Here is a 23,015-nt window from a genome sequence, read left to right as displayed (position 1 = left end):
AATGATTTTAAATCTCAAACAATTAAACCCGTTCATTCAGGAAAAGAAGTTCCGAATGGAGAACATCTTTTCAATAAGGAATCTGATCCCAAGAGAAGCTTTTATGGCGACTCTAGATATCCAGGATGCGTATCTACATGTACCGATACACCCGGCATATCAACGCTACCTGAGATTTGCGATAAGAGTGGGGGATACAATCCACCACTACCAGTACCGAGCCCTTCCCTTTGGGATCTCTTCGGCTCCTCGCATATTTACGAAGATTATGGCAGAAATAACATCGTTTTTACATCTGCAGAAAATCCAAATAATTCCATATTTGGACGATCTGTTAATGATAGCAGACTCGACACAGACTCTTTTAAGCCATATAGATCTAACAATCCATTATCTTTCCCAGCTGGGATGGCTTGTGAATTACGACAAGTCAATGTTGATCCCAACCCAGAAAGTGAAGTTTCTCGGTTTTTGGGTGGATTCAATAAACGAAATTTTTCTGTTGCCGGAAGACAAGCAATTCAGTCTAATTCGCAAGATACAAGACTTCCGAACCCAGCCAAGAGTATCCCTGAGGGAGACTCTTGCTTTGTTGGGTTTGATGGCTTCGACGATACCGGGGATAGTCTGGGCACAATTTCACTCCCGTATTCTTCAGGAATGGTTCCTAACAGTATGGGACAGATCCAAGGAGAGTCTGGATCTGTCCTATTCGCTTCCACCCTGTGTGATCTCATCACTCCTTTGGTGGGAGGAGGTCACAAACCTCAATCAGGGTCGATTATGGAATCCGCCAGTTCAGAAGAGGATATATACGGACGCCAGTCTAGATGGTTGGGGAGCCCATCTAGAACATATCCAAGCTCAAGGACAATGGCCTCCAGAGATTCAAGCCAAATCTTCCAATTTCAGGGAACTCCTGGCAGTAAAATTGGCACTGCTCAGATTTCTCCCGACCATACAAAATTGCCATGTAACAGTATTATCAGACAATATGGTAACCGTATCTTACATTCAAAAGCAAGGAGGGACGAGATCAGATTCTACGAGATTTAGCGCTAGAGATTTTGCAGATAGCAGAAATAAATCTACAGACGATCTCGGCAGTGCATATCAAGGGCTCTCTAAATATTTTAGCAGACCGATTAAGCAGAGAGCCGTGCACGGAAGCAGAATGGTCTCTCAACAAACAGGTATTCGACCTCTTAGTAGCTCAGTGGGGACAGCCAACAGTGGATCTGTTCGCGTCCCCACAGAATGCAAAAGTGAAAACGTTCTTTTCACTTCACCCCTCATCCAACCTTGCACACCTGGATGCTCTAGCGGTGCCATGGCCAAAGGACCTTCTATATGCATTTCCCCCCTTCAACTTAATAGCGAAAGCCCTGTGGAAAATAGAGCGGGAGTCAGCTCTAGTAATTTTTGTGGCCCCCCACTGGCCGAGGAGGGCATGGTATTCGAAAATACTTCAACTCTCTATGCAAGGACCTTTGTTTCTACCCCCCAGGGGGGACCTTTTATCTCAAGCCGAGATTTTGCGCCCGAACCCTCAGAAATTTGCCCTAGCGGCCTGGCTCTTGAAGGGGAATCTCTGAAGTTAAGAGGATTCTCCAAAAGGGTTATCTCTACGTTAGTCAACTGCCGTAAGTTGACAACACGTAAGATTTACTGTAAAGTTTGGAGGGTATTTGCTGCTTGGAAGAAAAGAAAAAGCATAAAAGAGTCTACAATACCGAGTATCTTGGAATTTTTACAAGATGGTGTTGAACTAGGACTAGCCACTAGCACATTAAGAGTCCAGGTTGCGGCTCTATCCTTTTTTCTTAATTTCAAATTAGCCAAGGAACAGGCAGTTATTGATTTTTTTAAAAGCAGTATCCAGATCAAGACCAATCCCGTCAAAATTATTCATCCCTGGGACTTAAGTTTGGTTTTGAATTATTTAACTGAGTCTCCCTTTGAGCCCCTCAACTCAATTTCAATAAAATGGCTAACTCTAAAGGCGGCTTTTTTAGTCGCCATAACGTCGGCACGTAGGGTTGGGGACATTCAGGCCCTCTCGATAAAAGACCCATACATGACGGTTTTTCCTGATAGGATAGTCTTTAGAACAGATCCTACGTACCTCCCTAAAGTTTCTTCGGCCTTCCACAGATCACAAGATATTATTATTCCGTCCTTTTGTGATCCCCCTTCCAATGAAAAAGAGGGAAAATTTAACAAATTGGATGTTAGGAAAATTCTGCTGTCCTATCTAGAAGCTTCAAAGCCCTTCAGAAGATCTAATCACTTGTTTGTAGCCTTCGCAGGGTCAAGGAAAGGGTTACAAGTTTCAAAAAGTACCATAGCGAGGTGGATTAGAGAGGTTATCACCTAAGGCCCCGTTCACACTTGCGGTTTAGTAAAAACCGCACCGGATGTCCGGACCGCACCGTATCCGGACCGGACCTGATCCGTACGGTTCCTATCCGGATCCGGTCCGGATCCGGTCCGTTTGCATCCGGTTTCCGTGCGGTGTGAACACGGTTGCGGTCCGGATCCGGTTTCTTAAGGAGATAACACCCTTTAATTACCTGGGGTCTGGGAGGTTTACCTGGGGTCTGGGAGGTCAGCAGAAGGGTCTGGGGTCATTGTTGGAGACAGGTGGACGTGTGGAGACCATCCGTGGATACAGAGACTGCAGTTGGGACCATGGATCCAGGCATTTTTTACTCGTAAACCTGGGAATTCTCTCTGCTGTTCGCCTCCTTCACATATCAGACATGTTGCTGGCAAAAAGAGCTCCAGCATGAAATCGCTGCTGCCCCACTCTTTGCTGGGCCCATGTGGTCCCCATCCAAAATGCATAGGAAGTGGGGTAGAACGTCCGGTTTTTGTAGCCAGTGTGTTGTGCGCTCTCCGGCTCTCATTGCTTTGTATTGGCCGGATGGTGCAGTCCGGCTCCGCTCCGGATACGGCTGCCGGAGGAGCCGTACCAAAAAATAGCGCATGTTGGAACGGACGCCGGAGTCCGGATCCGGTCCGGCTCCGGTCCGGCAGAACGGACGCATGTGAACGGACGCATAGGCTTTCATTGCCATGCCGTGCGTCCGTTCCGTCCGTTCTGAAAGCGGTCCGGCTCCGGCACGGCGATTCCGGACGGCCACCGCTAATGTGAACCGGGCCTTAGCCTATGCCAACACAGGGCAGCCTATTCCCCAGGCTGTGAATGCACATTCTACCAGATCCCTAGCTACCTCCTGGGCTGAAAGATCAGGGGCTTCTTTAGAACAGATCTGTAAGGCAGCGACCTGGTCTAGTCATCAGACTTTTGTGAAGCATTATAGAGTCGATCTACTATCAGCTCAAGACTTATCTTTTGGGAGAAAAGTTCTACAAAACATCATCCCTCCCTAAGGTAACTTTATTAAACTTCTCGTTGGTCTCTCATGTTTTAGCCATCCTGGAGGATGAGTTGTTAAAACCCTGTTAGAACTTACCGGTAGCGGTATTTCAACGAATCCTCCAGGATGGCTACCTTAGTTCCCTCCCTATCCTGGGAGATATGAAATTAATTATTATACATGCATATTGTAATATTGTTTACTTTATGGGGTCCTCCTAGGTTGTACTCTACATTTACTGAGGGGCTATGGCAGAGGAGGACCTATATAGTCTGCCTAATTGAATAATTGTGGGGGTGTTTCCTTCGGGGTGGAGCAGGCTTCCTCTCTCATGTTTTAGCCATCCTGGAGGATTCGTTGAAATACCGCTACCGGTAAGTTCTAACAGGGTTTTTCAAAATGGAGGACGGATAATTCCCTTGATCACAGTGGACATACAGAACACGGGAGAGGAATAAGAGATTGAGTAGTAGACTACACGGGAGGTAAGTGTACCTTGTGTATGCTTATTTTGACTTAATTTTCAGTTCAGGTTTTCTTTAAAGAAAACCTGAACTGAAAATTAAAAGTCAAAATAACCATGCACAGGTCATACTTACCTCCAGTGTAGTCTATTCCTCAATCTCTTTCTCCTCTCCTGTGTCCTGTTTGTCCACTGTGATCAAGGGAATTCTCTGGCCTCCATTTTGAAAATGGTCATTACCCCATAACAGCACACTGTTAAACTGTCATATCGCCCACGTGAGCCATAGGGAAACAGACATTACTTGGCACATCAGTTGTCCTCTCAGCTATAACTGACAGCAACTGATATATTTCAATTCTGACAAAATGTTGTCAGAACTCGCTTCGAGTTCTGACAACATTTTGTCAGAATTGAAATATCACTATCAGAAGAAATTGGTGCGCTTCTGAGAGGAACTAATAGCAAGCTAACTATGTAATGTTCATTTGAAGTTACCTCCGTGTTTATTTTAAATAATTTTACTCAGTACAGGTTCCCTTTAAAGTACCCCTGACCCGGTTTTCCCTCCTCCTTAAAGGACCACTAATGTGAAAAAAAAGTAAGAAGTTAAAGTCTGACAGAACTGACAGGTTTTGGGCTAGTCTATCTCCTCATGGGGGAATCTCAAGGTTTTCTTTGCAACTGATGTTCAAGAAATGTTGTTGAAAACAAAGAAAACCCTGAGAATCCCCCGTGAGATGGACTGGCCCAAAACCGGTTGGTTCTGTCAGATTTTAACCGCCTTCTTTTTTTGCGATGGTAGTCCTTTAAACTTTTAATAGTCCCCCTCCAGTGCCTCCTGTGGCCCTTTTCTGGTGTCAATTATGGGCGGGGAGGAAGTGGCAGTTCTTCCTCCCCACAAGATCTGCCATCTTGGAAATGATTTGACCCAATTCTAAAGATAATTGATCCTGGTGATTATGAAAACTCCCAATAGTTATGAAAAAATAAAGATCAAGAGCCCAATGGTGAAGTTTTTTTTGTGTTGGGGGACAATTTAAATTCATTCACTTTAAATTCACAAAGGTGGGTTGCAACCACTGCCAGTCTGCAGGGAGAGACTCCGTTTATCCAGATCTTCTTCACAGGACCTGGTTGGTCACACTCATTTTGGGGTTCTTTAGGGTTAAACTAAAAGACTACAACCTCCCAACTGAGCTGTGTTTAAACTTAAAACTAAACTAGTCTGGAGGCACCTGGTATACATAAAACACTTTAAATCAGTCTAAAATGGTCTCTTACATTACCTGATGGACCAAACCAGTGTTAACTGGAAGTTTTTTTTTTTTTATTCAAGCACATAAAATGGACAATGCGTTTCACAATATCTTGCCCGCTTCTTCAGGGCAGTCTGACAACAGTGCCTTACAACTTTGATTTAATGAGCATGAAGGCAGTTCCACTTGCGCAGAGTTGCGATCGCAAAGAGCTGCATGAAGCAATTTGGGAGCAATCCCCTCAATGGTTGCATGGTCATAATCGTAGACTTCTGCGATTTCACAAATCGTGGGCGCTTTGCAATCGGTTGTAAAGCACAGCCAGTGGGTCCCAGGTCTTAAAACCTGACTTTGCTTGCTGGTTACTATATCCCAGCCCCTTACAGGTGCCATTGTAACAAGATGAATGATGTCCACTTCACCCCTCAGTAGTTTTATTATTGAACATGGCGAGGAAAGGAACAGTGCTACTTAAAAACAGATTGCATCCTTATGACTACCTGCTTGAGAGTGCAAGCCCCACTAGTGGGATAAAATACACGCACAGCATTCAAATGAAATGCACCTGTCTACCACTGGAGGATGTTGGTTTCCATAATAGCTTGCATGCAACTTATTAGGTACTCGTCCCTCCCACTGTGAAGAAGTCATCCCCGTGGGAGGGGCCCTGACACTAACTAATCCTAAATTATGCATATGCAAAGCTTGGGTGCGCTACCAAGTAAAAATTTAAAATTGCGCAAAGGTGGATCAATGCATCACCAGGCTGCCTACGAATTGCCACAAATCAGAGGTGTGCTGAGCCCCCTCCCCCCCTTGAAGTCTCCATATGCTTGGGTTCTGCTGTGTGATTGCGCATGTGAATAAAATGTCACATAATTTGTTCAATATACCCCCATTCAAAGCTTTTTCAGCTGTTAGTTTGCTTTCCAGATGTACAATTACCACCATCCTTATACCTCGAAACTGTAGACTGAATAGAGAGAAACTGTTAAAGGATACATAAAGGCCCTCAGAAATAAAAATAATCCAAAGCTCAGCAGATCACCTAATGTGCATATGTACCCCAGCTTCGATGAGACAACCCTCCAAAAAAATGTATCCTAGGCTTGTTTCTATACAGCCACAATAGCCATTCTTTTCATACGTCAGGTCACACTCCATGCAGAGAGTAATTAAACGAAAGGACATTAAGCCATAACAAATGCCTTAGTTAATGACTTTATTTTGCGGTGTTCATGTGCCTTTTGTGAAGCTTGCGCCTTGTAAGGGGCACATGCACATATTTGGGGGGAATTTGCTACCCATAGTTGATCAGCTGTGCCGTTGTACTGCAGGCGGCTATTTTGGAACTTTGTAGTGATGTACCGTATATACTCGCATATAAGCCAAATTTTTTTAGCTCAAAAGTCCCCCTGTCGGCTTATATGCGAGTCATGAACGTTTCAGGTGTGCACACACCACCTGCAGGACCCTGGGTGCAGCGTGCAGTCAGCAGAGTGGAGTAAATGTCATCTAGTGCAGCCTGTGGATCCAATGAACGGCCGGGATGAGTGGAGACAGAGCGGGTGGGTTTTACCAGCATGACTATCCTGGATTACAGTGGCATGTGCAGCTCTGCTCACTTTTGTAGTGATGAGCGGCCGGTAAGAGTAGACAGCGAGCGGGCTTTGCAGGCATAGCACGCCATGAGATATTTGATGTGCAGCGCTGCGATCTGGAGAGAGCGTGGTGTGTGACGTTAGTGCTGTCTGATCCCTATGACACCCTCTAGCAGCGTCTTGAGCCTCTCACACTGTCTGTAGACGCTGCTAGAGGGCGTCATAGAGATAAGACAGAGCCGACGTCGCACACCACGCTCTTTCTCCGGATCACTGCGCTGCACTTCGGAAGTCTCTCGGTGTGCTATGCCTGCAAAATCCGCCCACTCTTCATCCACTTATTGCTGCAAAACTGCAACGCTACACATTCTGTGACTCCAGGTGTGCCTGCAAAGCCCCCCCCCCCCCCCCCCCCCGCTCTGTCTACTCTCTTACCGGCCACTCATCACTGCAAAAGTGAGCGGTGCTGCACATTCCACTGTAACTCCAGGATCGTCATGCCGGTAAAACCCGCCCGCTCTGTCTCCGCTTATTGGATCCACAGGCTGCACTGGATGATATTCTTTTGGCTGTACACTGCACTCGGGGCCCTGCAGAAGGTAAGTGTGCACACCTGAAATGTTTGGCACAGTGTGAGAGGCATCGAGCCTAAAGAGGGCTCCTGGACTACTGAAAAAGAAAAAAAAATGCTGGCAGTCGTGGACATTACTGGGCTGATGGCAGGCAGAACTTGTTAGGCAGGGTAAATCTCAAGTACAATCTTGAAGTCACTGTATGCAGGACTTCTAATACTAACAGTGAGCACATCTACAAGTCCTTGTTACAGCTGACTTCCAGATTGTACTGATTTACTTTACTTACAATGAGCTCTGCTTGCCATCAGTCCAGTATCATAATTGTAGATTGTGAACACTGACTGAAGTTTTAAGCCACTGCATTTCCTACCCTTGGTCTATACGTGAGTAAATCATTTTTTTCTGATGTAAAAGTTGGGAGGTCGGCTTATACGCGAGTACATATGGTAACCTACTTTTTTTTTTTTTTTTTTTTTTTTTTTTTTTTTTACCGCTACTGTAATGCAACGCATTTGGATTCTAGGGGTCCTTAGGGATTCTTGCTTATTATTCTGCAGAAATGATTAGACCCAGAAATTAAATGGCAGTATTCTCTTGTATACTGATTGTCCACTAGATGTCTCCCTTTCCGTTGTAAATGCTGGTATACGCTGAATCGGTTGCAGTGCATCACAGGTGAAGAAAATTTTCATTTTTTCCAGTCAGTTTATAGCAATGTATTCTAACTAAAGCAGGGTTCACACTTGTCTGCGCACACAAAATGCGCATGTTTCCACATTTTTGTTTTGCAAACTATGCGGCAATAGTGTTATTATCATAATAATGTGAAGGCTGTGTCACGGACGATTGCGGGGACGCAGGCGCGTCCTGGAACGGCCCGTGAAGAAAAGCGATCGCACTCGATTCTCTGCGTCGATTGCGCTTCAAATCGATAGAATCTGGTTTTATTGTGTAGGAGGTCTGCAGTCCCTTCTTAGCAGAGGAATAGCATCACCTTAACTGCAGGATGGCTCTTTTGATATGCTAATGAGCCTGGGCCCAGAGAGTCCCTGGCTTCAAGCTGTGCTGATGGCCCATCCATCAGGTATAAGGTGACAAACACCATGACAGAACCAAATTTAGAGTGAGGGAACTCAGACACTCCGACTCCTTTTCCCAGCAGGGAGCCGACATGTGGCTTGCTGCTGCCAACTTCAAAGAACCTTTGCCTGGGAATGACCTGGTATAAATCCCAGGGGTCTCTCATATTCCATAAATTGCTATATGTATCATATTTTCTGTGTTGCCAGGCTGGCAGACCCTCCAAACTAACAGAGCAGGTAGGGCCCTGCCTGGCGTTGGTTCTGAGCACATTTCAGAATCTTCTGAGGTAAAGACTGCCCGTTAGGCAGTCCAACAGTGCCCTAATGGTACCACAGGGGTCCCACCCCTCATGTTTGGTATCAGACTGCTGGGTACATCGAGGCAGATCTGGAAATATTAGTAAATCTGCCCTGACCTGTACGGTTCTGTGAGATAGAGCCCATATATGGGTAGATATGATTTCTAGCCCCAGTACAAGAGGAGGGCTCGTCTCATCTTTGAAGGAGGTGTATAGCTCCCCGCCCTCACTCCCTCCTACTGAAGCAGGGGCATAAGAATGGCTGAGGACTAAAACTCAGAGTCCTCCACACTGAACCATCTTGCACTCATCAGATGCCAGCTTGAGGATATGCTGGTATCCACCTGGTCTGAACTCTGAACTCTGGACTTTGAAACCAAGGACTTTATGATTCTTCCCACAATAAGGACATCTTTCCAGAACTAAGTATTTTTCTCCCTTCTTTTATTTTTCATACTGGCTATTACTGTTTTCATAATTGTTGATTTTCATAATTGTCTGTATATATTAATTATTTATATTGCGTGAATAAACGGCTTTCTCCAAGTCATTCACTTTCCGCTACCCTGCTTATCAGCACACACAGAAATGATCCCGGGTCTCTGAAGATACGCTACTGTTTGTTTGTTGTTGGCTAGACAGAATATCGTGTGTTTAACCGTTTTATTCGCAGGATTAGTCAGTCAGTTAGTGGGCCCCACGGTCCCATAGTAACCGCGGTGGTGGCAGTTTACTCTGAACCAGTAGGTGACGTTGTAATCACCCGTGTCTCACAGGCTCCCTTCTGAGTTGTCTGCGGCTAATTTTTAACGGTTCCTGCGCATTGACTGCGACCAGAGTTCGCACGATCTGTGCGCTGGCACCGTTTAGAAGGCTAAGTGCGGTCAGCCACTGAGGGCTCCTGTGACAGGCTGCTTCAAAGATTTCTCAAAATGCGCTGCTGCATGCAATACACGCAAGAAGAGCGCATGAAAATGCATAGCAACTGAAAGAGCAGAACAACTCTTCAAATAAAATGTATGCATTTGAATGCGTCTTCAGTGTAAATTAGCCCTTGCTGATAAACCCTGGACCATTTTTGTATTATTTTTCTAGACCAAACTACTTTTATCAGCCTGTACTCTCTGATGCAGCCAGTGTGCCATGTTCCTCATTTATACCCAGCAAGTAGTAAAGCCCCCTTGTATTTTGCAGGGCAGTGAGGACACCCAAATCATATATGTTCAGCTCCAGAAACGGCCTCTGAGATGTTTACTGTGAAAGAAGCTGGCTGCCCTCTTTAACCCTCCTGGCGGTTAATTTTTTTTTGCCACTTAGGCAAAATCCTTTTTTTTTAATTCTTTTTTTTTGTTTCATGTAAAGCTACCAGAGTGGTAGCTACATGAAACACCACTAGAGGGCGCATGTGTCCCTCTAGTGCGATCGCCGCCGGCATCAATAGCAAACAGGGGAACGCGTATATAACGCGCTCCCCTGTTTGGCTTCACCTGTCGCCATGGCGACGTTTGGAATGACGTCATGGACGTCAGCCGACGTCCTGACGTCAGACACCTCCGATCCAGCCCATAGCGCTGCCCGGAACTCATTGGTCCGGGCAGTGCAGGGCTCTGGCGGGGGGGGGGCCCTCTTGCGCCGCTGCGTGCGGGCGATCGCCGCAGAGCGGCGGCGATCGAGCTGTACGCGCGGCTAGCAAAGTGCTAGCTGCGCGTACAGCATTTTAAACTGAGCAAATCGCCCCACCAGGGGCTGAGATATCTTCCTGCGCGGCATAGCCCGAGCTCAGCTCGGGCTTACCGCCAGGAAGGTTAATAAAGAGTCCCCAGATATTTGCCCCTCCGAGGCGGTAAAAGGTCTTTTATTTACTATAAAATGCCCTTATTCAATTCACTTTTTTTCTCTTGAACTTTTTCTTCTAGGAGATAATTTTCATCTTCCATTGACAATAAGTTTTCAGCACTTTGCAATTGAAAAAGTACTGTCAAAATGATTTGCTTGCTTGCTGTTTTGCATTTTATTGATAAGGTGTTGAAAATATCTAAGTGAAAACTTAGGAGAAAAACTGACTTGACTAAGGCCCAAAGAGTGTTAAATGAAAAATGTCCAACTTTAAAAAAAAAAAAAAAAAAATAAAATAAAATAAAAAAATATATATATATAATTTTTTTTTTTTTTAACACACATGAAAATAATTTTAATAAAATAAGTATATTTTAAGAAGTTTCGTCTGTTATTCCGCTGTATCCTTCTTTTCATCTGTATTCATTCTTCACACCGTATTTATTTTATTTACACCTGCATGTTTCTTCTTCTGTCATTACTTTAGCAAAAACATTTTTATGAAATCTTCTGTTTCTTCTGCCTTCCTCACTGTTCTTCTTTTATCCTGAATGACCGGTACTTTCTGCTTTTGCTGCATCCCACCATAGCTCTGAGCAAAGGCCCCATTCACAATGCATTTGAATCTTATGTTGAGGGTTCTGATTGTTCTATACATGTGGACCAATGAGAATCCATAAGGTGTAAATTTGAAGCCCCTGACAGGGAATTCAAGAGTCCCACTAGGTATCACTCTTGGTCTATTTGAGATATTGTCCCTTTCAATATTGAATTTCGTGCTGGGGGCTTATTTGAGTTTTCTGGTAACAATTCCCATTGGTCCGTACAAATATGCCAATGTGTTGCCTTGATGGCATAATCCAAATCCAAGCCGGGACAAGGTCCTCCTGCACCCAAGGCTGAGACACCAAAATGCATCTCTTCCACCCCAGCCGTCACACACTGATTGCTATTAGACTAAGAGGCGCCTCAGGGCCCCCAACACCTTAATCTCTTGTTATCGGGCTTGCAGTCACTGCTATGTATCCCCTTTTTTTTTTATTTCTCTGCTAGTTGTGGTGTTTTATTTTGTTACTTGTTACGTTTTTTTTACTTGATGTTTATACTGTTACTACACCTCCATGAAGCAGTATTAATGCCAGATCCTCTGTAGGACAGTTCGGGGGGGACATTTCACCTCCGATGGCTCCATTGTGCGCAGCAGGGGTCGGGAACACAATGTCCTCCTTTCCCTGCAGGACCACAGCGGCCACTGGCATCCATCTGCAGTGAAGCTGGATGTGACCGAGGGATCACTTCCACCTGCTGTGTGAGGTGGGTACACTGGGGTGGGGGGGTTATCTTCTCTGTCAACTGACTCTCCAGCAATAAGCTGAGTTGGAGGAGAAGCAGATATATTATGGTGGGTGGGTGGGTGGGTGGCTGTGTCAGGGTTGCGAAATCAGCGACGGAGAGCGGAGCGGTCAGCATGGGACAGTCGGCTGCTAGGGGCTGGAGAAAGCCCCAGGTGAGTAAAGCTTTTTTTTTTTTTTTTTTTTTGCCTCATGACTCCTTTAAAGTGTTTTAGATACTTAAAACACTTGTAAAAAATTAGATACTTACAATTTAGATACTTACCTAAAGAGAGGGAAGCCTCAGGATCTTAGGATTCTATTCAGGCTTCGTTCTCTATTCTAATGTCCGCTGTCTCTGAGTGCATCCCCTACCCCCCCCCCCCCCCCCCCCTCCTCAGATTAGCAAAAATGCATTGTTACTAATGTCTTCTGGACCACACAGTTTTTTTCCCTCTATCGTGGCCACACATGCCTGCCCATGCACAGGGCCGGATTTAGGCCAAGGCCATCTAGGCCATGGCCTAGGGCACCAAAGGAGCAAGGGCACCAAAGCAGCAGGCTAACCTGGTGCAGCTCTTGCAAGTTTGCAAATGCTGCAATGCAGGGAGATCAGCCGAGCGCCTGACCGCGGTACTCTGCTGCTAGCTGCCTGTGCAGCAGCCACCTTGCTCTCTGTGCACGTTTGCATTGTAGCCGATGGCTATGGACTTGGACAGCATTGGAGACAGAAAGGAAGAGAAAGCTTCGGCACTGGAGACGAGTGGAAAAATGATTGACATTGATGGCTGCTGTGGTGTGAAGGCGAGCTGGCTACTTATACTGAAGGGGGGTGGGAAGAGGAGGGATTAAGGGAGTCATCTGGCTACCTATAATGGAGGGGGAGGGGTCCTCAGGCTACCTATACTGGAGGGAAAGGGGGGAGGAGTCATCTGGCTACCTATACAGGGGAGGGGTCATTTCGCTACCTATACTGAAGGGGGGCGGCTGGTGACAGTGGCCTTGGGCGGTAAAGAGTATAAATCCGGCCCTGTCCATGCATGCGCAGAAAGCTGGAGCTGAGGTCTCCATGCTGCTACGCGGCCGAGCTTGTATGTCAATTGCGCAACCATGCTGCAAGAGAAAGAACGCGGCTCCGATCTGGAGGGGAGCCGCACTCAGCGACAGGGGACTTCTGAGTAGAGAGGGAAGCCTCGAGGATTCTGAGACTTCCCTTTTTTAAGGTAAGTATCTGTTTTTGTTCGCAAGCTTTGGCTCAGGATCGCTTGAAATACTGACACAAATTATACAGTTTCTGATGCTACGTTGTGTGCGTGTGTGTGTTTTCTGGGAAGGGGGTCATTTTCCTTCAGCTCATCACAATAGCGATCAAGTGGCTTCTCAGTGATTACTTTGACAGAAATAGGAATAACACAACTCAATGAGCCAACGTTGGTGTTATTGCAGCCACAAGCTTATTTGTAGACCTTAAACTGCTATAATGACGTTACTAGGCAAAGGGTTAAAGTATACATCTATTTATAGCATAAATATGCAAAATCAGCTTCCTGACCAATAATGCAATTAGTAATTTGTTAAGGTGAGAGATGCATCTAATCCAGCTCTGAGCAGAGATTCAGTGGGAGGCATTTTTATTAATGATGGCCGTGAAATGTGTGTATAATAATCATTAGCCATATATACTGCCTGCACTCGGGTTGCTAGAGGTGTTGGTGTGGAGGGAGATACAGATCTGGGGAGGGGGTGGCAGCATGTACAATGCTCTGTGGCTATACTGTGGGAGCACACTGGAGTATTTGAACTGGACGCAGTGTTCAGCTAACTATACCTCTACTCATGCTGTGTGTAATGTCTGGTTTAACATGCCATGTACAAAGGATTCTGAGAATTCCATAAATCTTTGTACACATGGTATGGTAGATTGGCTATAAGGATCATAAAGGATGTACTGTACAATTAACATTTTTGCTATTTACCAGGAGAGAAAACGCTCTCCACATTGAAATAAAATACTAAGTATCTGATCCAGTTCTAGATCACGCCAGAAGAAGAAACTTAAAGTGAACCTAAAGGGAAAAAAGTGATCCTGGGGATACTTACCCCGGAAGGGGAAAGCCTCTGGATCCTAAAGAGGCCTCACCTGTCCTCCTCAACATAGGCAATCCACTGTTGGAGTGACCAAAAGTCTGCTTGTTGCCGCTGAGCGTAGGTGCACTAGTGGCTTTCCGCTCAGGCTCCGGTGGAAATAGCTGAGCCTGATTGGGCTTGCTCTACTGTGCAGACGAGACCTACCTGTGCCTGCGCAGTACAGCGGACCTGATGTGGCTCAGCTATTTACATCGGAGCCCAATCAAAAGCCACTCGTGCACCCATGCAGGCAGACCAATGTACATATTATTGTTCCTGTTTGTGGCTGCCAGTGGGGAAGCCTCATTAGGTCCCAGAGGCTTCCCACTCCAGAGGTACCGTATTTTTTGGACCATAAGACACCCTTTTTCTCCTCCAAAAGTTAGGGGGAAAAGTGCCTGTGTCTTATGGGATGAATGGTACAAATTAAACCACTTTCCTCCCACATCGCAATCGCACATACCTGTCCCCAGACATGCAGAGGTGTACTCCTCTGGGAAGGCAGCATCAGGCAGGTGGATTAGAAAGTGCGGATTCCACGGAGCGAAGGAGAGAGCTTCCCGACATGACTGCTGCAGAGTGGTGTGCAGCCCTGTCAATCACGGCTGCACGCCGAATGCTACCACTGTTACCCACATCCCGCTCACGCAAACCTGTTCCTAGACATGTAGAGGTGTATTCTTGGGGGAAGGCAGCATCTGGCAGCCAGATTGGCAAGTGCATATCTGACGGAGAGCCGGACAGCAAAGGAGAGAGGCTCCCAACATGACTGCTGCAGAGTGGTATGCTGCGCTGTCAACACTGCCCACTTAATTACAGGCCCTGATGGTCTCTTGGGCGGGGATCAGGCACCGTCATTGCGCCAATCAGTTTAGTCCAATGACGGCCCCCCACCCGAGAGACCATTGGGGCCTGTAACTAAGTGGGCAGTGTGATTGACAGGGCAGCACACGACTCAGCAGCAGCCGCCATGCCGGGAGCATCTCTCCTTCTCTGTCCGTCTCTCCATGGCATCGGCACTTGCCAATCCGCCTGCCAGATGCTGCCTTACCCCAGGAGTACACCTTTACATGTCTGGGGACATAGGAGGAGAACACATAGGGAGAGAAGGGGACATAGAGCGACAGAAGGGGTCAAAGGAGGAAACGGAGACAGAAGATGAGACAGAGGTGGACACAAGGGGTATTAGGGGAGAAGATCCACAAGAGATACCTGCACCATGGATGCACCAGGTTTAGTCCAGGTCTAGTTTTTTTTTCCCTTGATTTTTTTTTCCCTCTAAATCTAGGTGCGTTTTATGGTCCAAAAAAATACATTTTTCAAACTTAAAGATTTCCTTTATAGTTTCAAAAGCTTACAAAGAAATCTTGTACAGTTAGTCATTAAAGGTATCGCCAAACAACTTTTGTTGTTATGTCTTCGGATTCCCTTCTCCACTAACTGCATTTCAAGCCAAAATCGACAGTGATTTTTATGTAAATATAGTGCTTGCTCCATTTTCCCTGCACTTGCATTTGGATTGAGTTAATGGGAATGCAATAAAATTGCATAGCAAACATGGTATTATGCAGTTTTCTTGCAAATTCCCTCACTCCCTGTCAGAAAATCACAACGTGAACCTTGAGTAATAGCACAAAAAAAAATTGAAACGTATAGGTAATTGTGTGTGTTAAATAGATGCAATCGAAGCACGTTTGTACTTGCTGTTGTGATCACAATTTGAAGTGTAAAAGAGCCCTAAATTACACATGGGCTTGTATTACAATTATATATTTTTATAATACTGGAAACTCCCCCAAAATGGCATTGCTATTTACCGGTAACTTCTATTTAACCAGTTCACCTCCAAGGGTTTTTACCCTAACGGACCAGAGCAACTTTCCCCTGTCAGTGCTCCTCCCTTTTATTTGCCAATAACTTTATTACTACTTATCACAACAAAATGATCTGTACCTTGTTTTTTTTCGCCACCAATTAGGCTTTCTGTGGGTAGTACATATTGCTAAGAATTTTTTTATTCTAAATGCATTTTAACGGGAAAAATATGAAAGAAATGGAAAAAAAATCGTTATTTCTCAGTTTTTGAGCATTATAGTTTTAAAATAAAATGTTCTCCTGTGGATAAAACCTATACATTTTATTTGCCCAGTTGTCCCGATTATTAAACCGTTTAAATTATGTCCCTATCACAATGTATGACGACAATATATTATTTGCAAATATAGGTGTTATTTGTTTTGTTTACTTTTTTGTCCGGTGCATAATTACAAGCCCCTATGTAATAAAGTAAAAGTAATTTTCCCTCATAAAAAAAAATCAGTTAAAAAAAAACACTTATAAAATATAGATTAAAAAAGCTGTGTATGTAATTCTAAGTGTCTTTTTCCCTTTTTTTGTGGGGGGGGGGGGAGCTTTGGAAGTGTAAGTTATTAATTTTATTGATATTTTAATAAGTGTATGTGTTTGTATTTGCCTGTATGTGTAATTTAAGTTTTTGGCCACTAGATGGCGCTAGTGAAAACTCTCCCCTTTTATAGGAAGTGATCACTTTTTTTTTTGCCTTTTACCATGCTGTGACTGTTTCCTGTTTCCTGTTCGCGGTCATGTCCATTCATTCCAGGCATTGCGATTGGGTAGAGGACTGCTCGGTCCTCTTCCCCAATCACTGAACACGGGGTCCCGAAGGTAAATGGCGGCGGGGGGGGCGCACATGTGCGGAGCAGCGGCGGGAGCGAATGACGTATTAAAACGTGCTGTTGCCGTTAACAGGCTCAAACAGGACATTTAATATGCTACAATTTCATTAAATGATAAACCATATTGTAACTTTATTACTTAAAATTATTAAAAAATATTATTAAAAAAATACCTACCCATTTAAGGTTCTAGCAAGCCATACATTTACACAATTTTCAAGCTCAAATTTCTCTCTTGAGTATTGATTGGTGTAGATTGCTTGGTGTACAGAACATTTCCAAATTCCCATTTTACGAAGTGAGCAATTGGCTGCATGGAGCAGAAATTATAGCATCTCCTTATTTAGCCTAAAGCTGGCCATATACTGTATGTTTAATCGTAAACTGAAATGGATTTAAACATTTATGATTGATATTAAGGGCTAAAATCAATCTATAGACTCAGGCTAGATTCACAGTGGTCAGTTGCATAACTCACCCGTTATAATGACTGTGAACTGCAATGGAGACTGGCAATAGACTTTAAAGGGAACCCGAGGTGAGAGGGACATGGAGGCTGCCATATTTATTTCCTTGTAAACAATGCCAGTTGCCTGGCAGCCCTGTTGATCTTCTGGCATAAGTAGTGTCTGAGTCAAAACCCCGGAACAAGCATATGGCTAATCCAGTAAAACCTGAGCCAGCTGAGTCAGAGTACCTGGTCTGCTGCATGCTTGTTCAGGTGTCTATGGCTAAAATATAAGGCTGGGTGCACACATAGCAGAAACCCTAGCGTTGTGTAAACTGCTGCGTTTTTGCCGCTAATGGAAGTCTATGGGCCGCAGGAAAAAACGCATATAAAAACGCATTCTGCAACACAACTGACCACTATGAACTAGGCTTTACTCGCAATGTTGGTCTTCGCTTGTAAAATAATTCATCGTTATATTGATTCTAATATCAGTCATAATGGAATAGTGCATGGCTATCTTTAGGTATAATTAAATCAGTTTGCAAATGTAAAGGGCATAAAACGTTTTTTCCTTCTCTTTTTCTACATCTTGAACTGCTCATATTTTAAAAACAACAGAAGTGAAGTTTCACTTTGAGGAAAGTCAAAGTCATGTTTTCCTTTAAAGTGGTATTATACTCAAATTTCTTTTATGTTCTAAAAAGCATTAAATACAGCATCGAATAAACCATCTGACTGATTTTCAAGGTACTGGAAGGGTTAAAACTCAAGCTTTTTACCTCATTTAGCTGCTAATTAATAAACTTACCTTTGCCAACTAGCATTATCTGATTATTTTGGAAGTGTAATAAACTATGTAAACAAGGTAGAAAAGTTCCTGCTCTAGTCAGGGGAAGCAAATGACTTTATCTCCATTATTTGCTCACTAATTACTCGATTAAAGGAACACTATCAAAACAAGTGTTCTAAAATGACAATGTACAAATACAGTGGCTTGCAAAAGTATTCGGCCCCCTTGAAGTTTTCCACATTTTGCCACAAACTTGAATCAATTTTATTGGAATTCCACCTGAAAGACCAATACAAAGTGGTGTACACGTGAGAAGTGGAACGAAGATCATACATGATTCCAAACATTTTTTTTACAAATCAATAACTGCAAAGTGGTGTGTGCGTAATTATTCAGCCCCCTTTGGTCTGAGTGCAGTCAGTTGCCCATAGATATTGCCTGAAGAGTGCTAATGACTAAATAGAGTGCACCTGTGTGTAATCTAATGTCAGTACAAATACAGCTGCTCTGTGACAACCTCAGATGTTGTCTAAGAGAATATTGGGAGCAACAACACCGTGAAGTCCAAAGAACACACAAGACAGGTCAGGGATCAAGTTATTGAGAAATTTAAAGCAGGCTTAGGCTACAAAAAGATTTCCAAAGCCTTGAACATCCCACTGAGCACTGTTCAAACGATCATTCAGAAATGGAAGGAGTATGGCACAACTGTAAACCTACCAAGACAAGGGTGTCCACCTAAACTCACAGGCCGAACAAGGAGAGCGCTGATCAGAAATGCAGTCAAGAGGCCCATGGTGACTCTGGACGAACTGCAAAGATCTACAGCTCAGGTGGGGGAATCTGTCCATAGGACAACTATTAGTCATGCACTGTACAAAGTTGGCCTTTATGGAAGAGGGGCAAGAAGAAAGCCACTGTTAACAGAAAAGCATAAGAAGTCCCATTTGCAGTTTGCCACAAGCCATGTGGGGGACACAGCAACCATGTGGAAGAAGGTGCTCTGGTCAGATGAGACCAAAACGGAACTTTTTGGCCAAAATGCAAAACGCTATGTGTGGCGGAAAACTAACACTGCACATCACTCTGAACACACCATCCCCACTGTCAAATATGGTGGTGGCAGTATTATGCTCTGGAGCAGGGACGGATCTAGAACAAGTTGCGCCTGGGGCAAGGTCAGGTTTTGGCGCCTAAACTGCCATTCTCCATTTCTCCATCCACATTTTGCCGCCTTTTTAAGAATTCAACAAACTGCTCCTGGGGCAAGAGACCCGCTTGCCCCCCCCCCCCCCCCCTAGATCCGTCCCTGCTCTGGGGTGCTTCTCTTCAGTAGGGACAGGGAAGCTGGTCAGAGATGATGGGAAGATGGATGGAGCCAAATACAGGGAAATCTTGGAAGAAAACCTCTTGAAGTCTGCAAAAGACTTGAGACTGGAGAGGAGGTTCACCTTCCAGCAGGACATCGACCCTAAACATAAAGCCAGGGCAACAATGGAATGGTTTAAAACAAAACATATCCATGTGTTAGAATGGCCCAGTCAAAGTCCAGATCTAAATCCAATCGAAAATCTGTGGCAAGATCTGCTGTTCACAAACGCTGTCCATCTAATCTGACTGAACTGGAGCTGTTTTGCAAAGAAGAATGGGCAAGGATTTCAGTCTCTAGATGTGCAAAGTTGGTAGAGACATACCCTAAAAGACTGGCAGCTGTAATTGCAGCAAAAGGTGGTTCTACAAAGTATTGACTCATGGGGAGGGAGGGGGGGGGGGGGGGCCTGAACATTTACGCAAACCCCACTTTGCAGTTATTTATTTGTAAAACTAAATTGGAATCATGTATGATTTTTGTACCACTTCTCACGTGTACACCACTTTGTATTGTGTAGTAATGTGACAAAATGTGGAAAACTTCAAGGGGGCCAGAATAGTTTTGCAAGCCACTGTAATGTCTGAGTAGCTGTGTAAACATTTTCCTACATGTTAAATATCAGAGGCAAAAGCTGTAATTCATTGCGTGTAGATTTTAGCTACGATAAAAATGTCATATTTGCATAGGTGAATCTCTGTAGTCCGACATGCTAAGAGCAGTGTAATATTGAAGTAGCGTTATATGAAATGCCTCTGGTGTTTCACATACTATTACAAATGTTTATGTTGCACATAAGATACATTTCCTCTGCTTTCTGCAGACAGCTCAGTCTGAGACGGGCAGCTGCTGAGAGCTTTCTCTTGCACACAGGGTTAACAGATGTATTGGGAGGGAATCCCCCTCCTCTCATGGTTCACTCAGCATCAGTTTTGGCGACACTGAAGTGTGCAAGGAATTAGATAACAGTAAACAAATAGATAAGCATTGAAATGTATACATCCATACTTGACAGCACTTCCCAAACTATTCCTATCTCAATTGAAAAAAATATGTTAATCAATAGTGTTCCTTTAAAAGTCAATCTGATACTTTCCCCTGCAGCTGCTATAGTATCAGTTAGCTTCAGTGAGGTGTAAATATGCATTCAAAACACATCAGGGCGTTCCTATAGCGTTTTATTTATATATATATATATATATATATATATATATATATATATATATATATATATATATATATATATTTATTTATTTTATTTTTTGCTGCTTTTAATGCATTAGAGCAAACATGTAATTTTGAATGTAATCCCACTCTAAAGAGAACCAGAGACGAAGCACCCTCATGTATTTTACTACATTAATCAGTGGGAATATGCCAGTAAACACCTACCCTGCTTTTAGTTTCATCCTTCTCTGCTAAATCTGCCTGTTATCAGCTCTGATAAGAATCCCCGACTGAACATTCAGTCTAGGTTTGACCTGGAATCATTATAGCTGAGTCAGTCTTCTGTGATGTCTTTTCAAGCCCGCCCCCTCCTGGCTCTGCTTTCCTGCTTTGCATACTCAGAGCTGATGACATGGGAGGGGCTGCTCTGCTGAGAAAGTAGCTCTGAAACATCAGACAAATATGGCTGCAATGTGATCTGTGTGCACTGTGCAGTTATCACCATTGTCTATGCAGTTTCATTCCTATGAGAGACACTTTCTACAGGAAGCCACACAGCATACCAGAATAATGAAGTTGAAAGCACACAGATAAAAGGCTTCTGCAGCAGCCCTGCTTGTCTATAGTTTCATAGAGCCTAGACAGCACATCCAGAACAGCTCATAACCCAGAAGCAGAAGGGGTATGAGCCGGCGGCCATATTGGATTTTTCCTTCAGCAATAATGGATAAAATAACACTCAAAATGGCACGCCAGAGCAGCAAAATTATCAGGTAGAGCATTTATTCTTTACAAGCTATCGAGTGATATGTTTATTTTGTGTGAAACGTTCATCTCTGGTTCCCTTTAAATACATGACGAGTTTAGTGTACCTACTGGGGAACCCAGTAGTGAATGGCTTTCCAACATATGCACAATAATCAGTCCATACCTAATGGGCTCACTGATCGCCCCCTCCCTGATATTATAAAGAGGAAGAGAGAAGATTCGGAGAATGTTCCACTTGCAGCGAGTGAGTGACCTGCAGCCATTCAGAGAGAGTGCAGCGAGAGCGCCAGCAGCATCCATCTCCGCTCTGCAAGACAGAAGAGCCCCGTCCGGCACTGACCTACATCCACGCAGCATCATTGTGGAAGACCGGCAGAGCGATGCAAATTCTGAGGATGCACGAGCCTGGCTATTTCTGGAATTTAAATACAGGGGCCTATGGCTGTTCATTGATTGAGCCAAATACTGACAGCATATGGGGACTCATTAGGATAATGCAAACGTGGGTACGGTAATACAGTCTCTGGATAGGTCATGTTTATTCCAGTCAAAAAGGGTAATATAATAATAATCAACAAAATTGTGTGCTCAAACCTCTCTGTCTCACCCCAACACCCTCCCGCCTACCCCCAGCTCTCCGACTGATAATTGATTGTATGCATGGTCCAGACACTTCCCTGCTGGCGGCTCACCATTTGATTCAACCAGTTCAGTTTGGATCATCTGATTTAATCCAAACAACATTGGTGATGGTTTTAACTTTTTTTCTTTCTTTTCTACAGCTATGCGCAATACACAGTTATGCAATTTAGCAGCTTTAGTGGAATTTTGTCTGAAATCTGATTGTATTGGGAGTGGGATGATTAGGGCATCAATTGATACTCTTTTATGGGAATGAGCTGGGAATTTACCTTGGAGTAAAATTTCACCTTTGTTGAGAAATAAGTAGTCCCTTCAGTTCAACTTAATAAATTGTTGAGATTTAGGGCCCTTTACACCGGTCGCCTTTTCAGATTGCGTTTTCGGATCACCACATGGTACCGTTTATTTTCCACCATTGCACTTCAATTTTTGCCCAATGGCTAAAGTGTTGCATGCTGCATTTTTCAGCCTGTAATCATGTTTTCAATATGCAAATCAACGCTGAAAACATGCTTGTTTTAAATGTGTAATGAATAGGGGAGATGCCGCCATGTGGGCAAGCGGCAGGGCGGCTATCTCCGCGTTCCAGCCGGCGGCTTCTGCCGCGCAGCAACATGCTGCTGCTGGTTCGCCTGGTCCTTCTAGTGCACACAGATTGAGAGCTACGCGCGCGCGCCAGGCGACAGGACCTTTATGCTAGCAGAAGGGGAGTCAGCTGATCATGCCGATCAGCTGATCCCAGCTATGCTCCGGATTGGCTGAGTGACTGGGGCGGCGCTGTGGATCGCTCTGGGTATATATAGGACTTGCCTGTCAGTTGCAAGTTGTCTGCTGTTGCGAATGCTTACGTGTGAGCGCTCAGACCACAGTCAGATCTTACAGTGTGTTAGAACCAGCCGGAGCTGGGAATTCACACTTAGTCAGATTCCGTTGAAAGCCTTAAAAGTTTTCTTTTGTGAACGAAAATTTCAGGGAGATCGAATCTGGAGGACCGGACCAAGTTTTATAAGCACATTTAATATCTTTTGTTTAGGGAAGGTTTCTTCCCCAGTTATAGCTTTCCTTTTTCCCTTCCCCCTCTCCCCCCTTCTTCTCCCTTTTCTTTTCTGGGGAGTCCTCATTGGCATGATGTGGTAATTCCGCCCATGGGGTCTTTCCAGTTTTCTCTTCCTATCC

The sequence above is a fragment of the Hyperolius riggenbachi genome, chromosome 9, assembly GCF_040937935.1.
Source record: "Hyperolius riggenbachi isolate aHypRig1 chromosome 9, aHypRig1.pri, whole genome shotgun sequence".
NCBI classification, from domain to species: domain Eukaryota; kingdom Metazoa; phylum Chordata; class Amphibia; order Anura; family Hyperoliidae; genus Hyperolius; species Hyperolius riggenbachi.
This window is presented reverse-complemented; position numbering follows the sequence as displayed.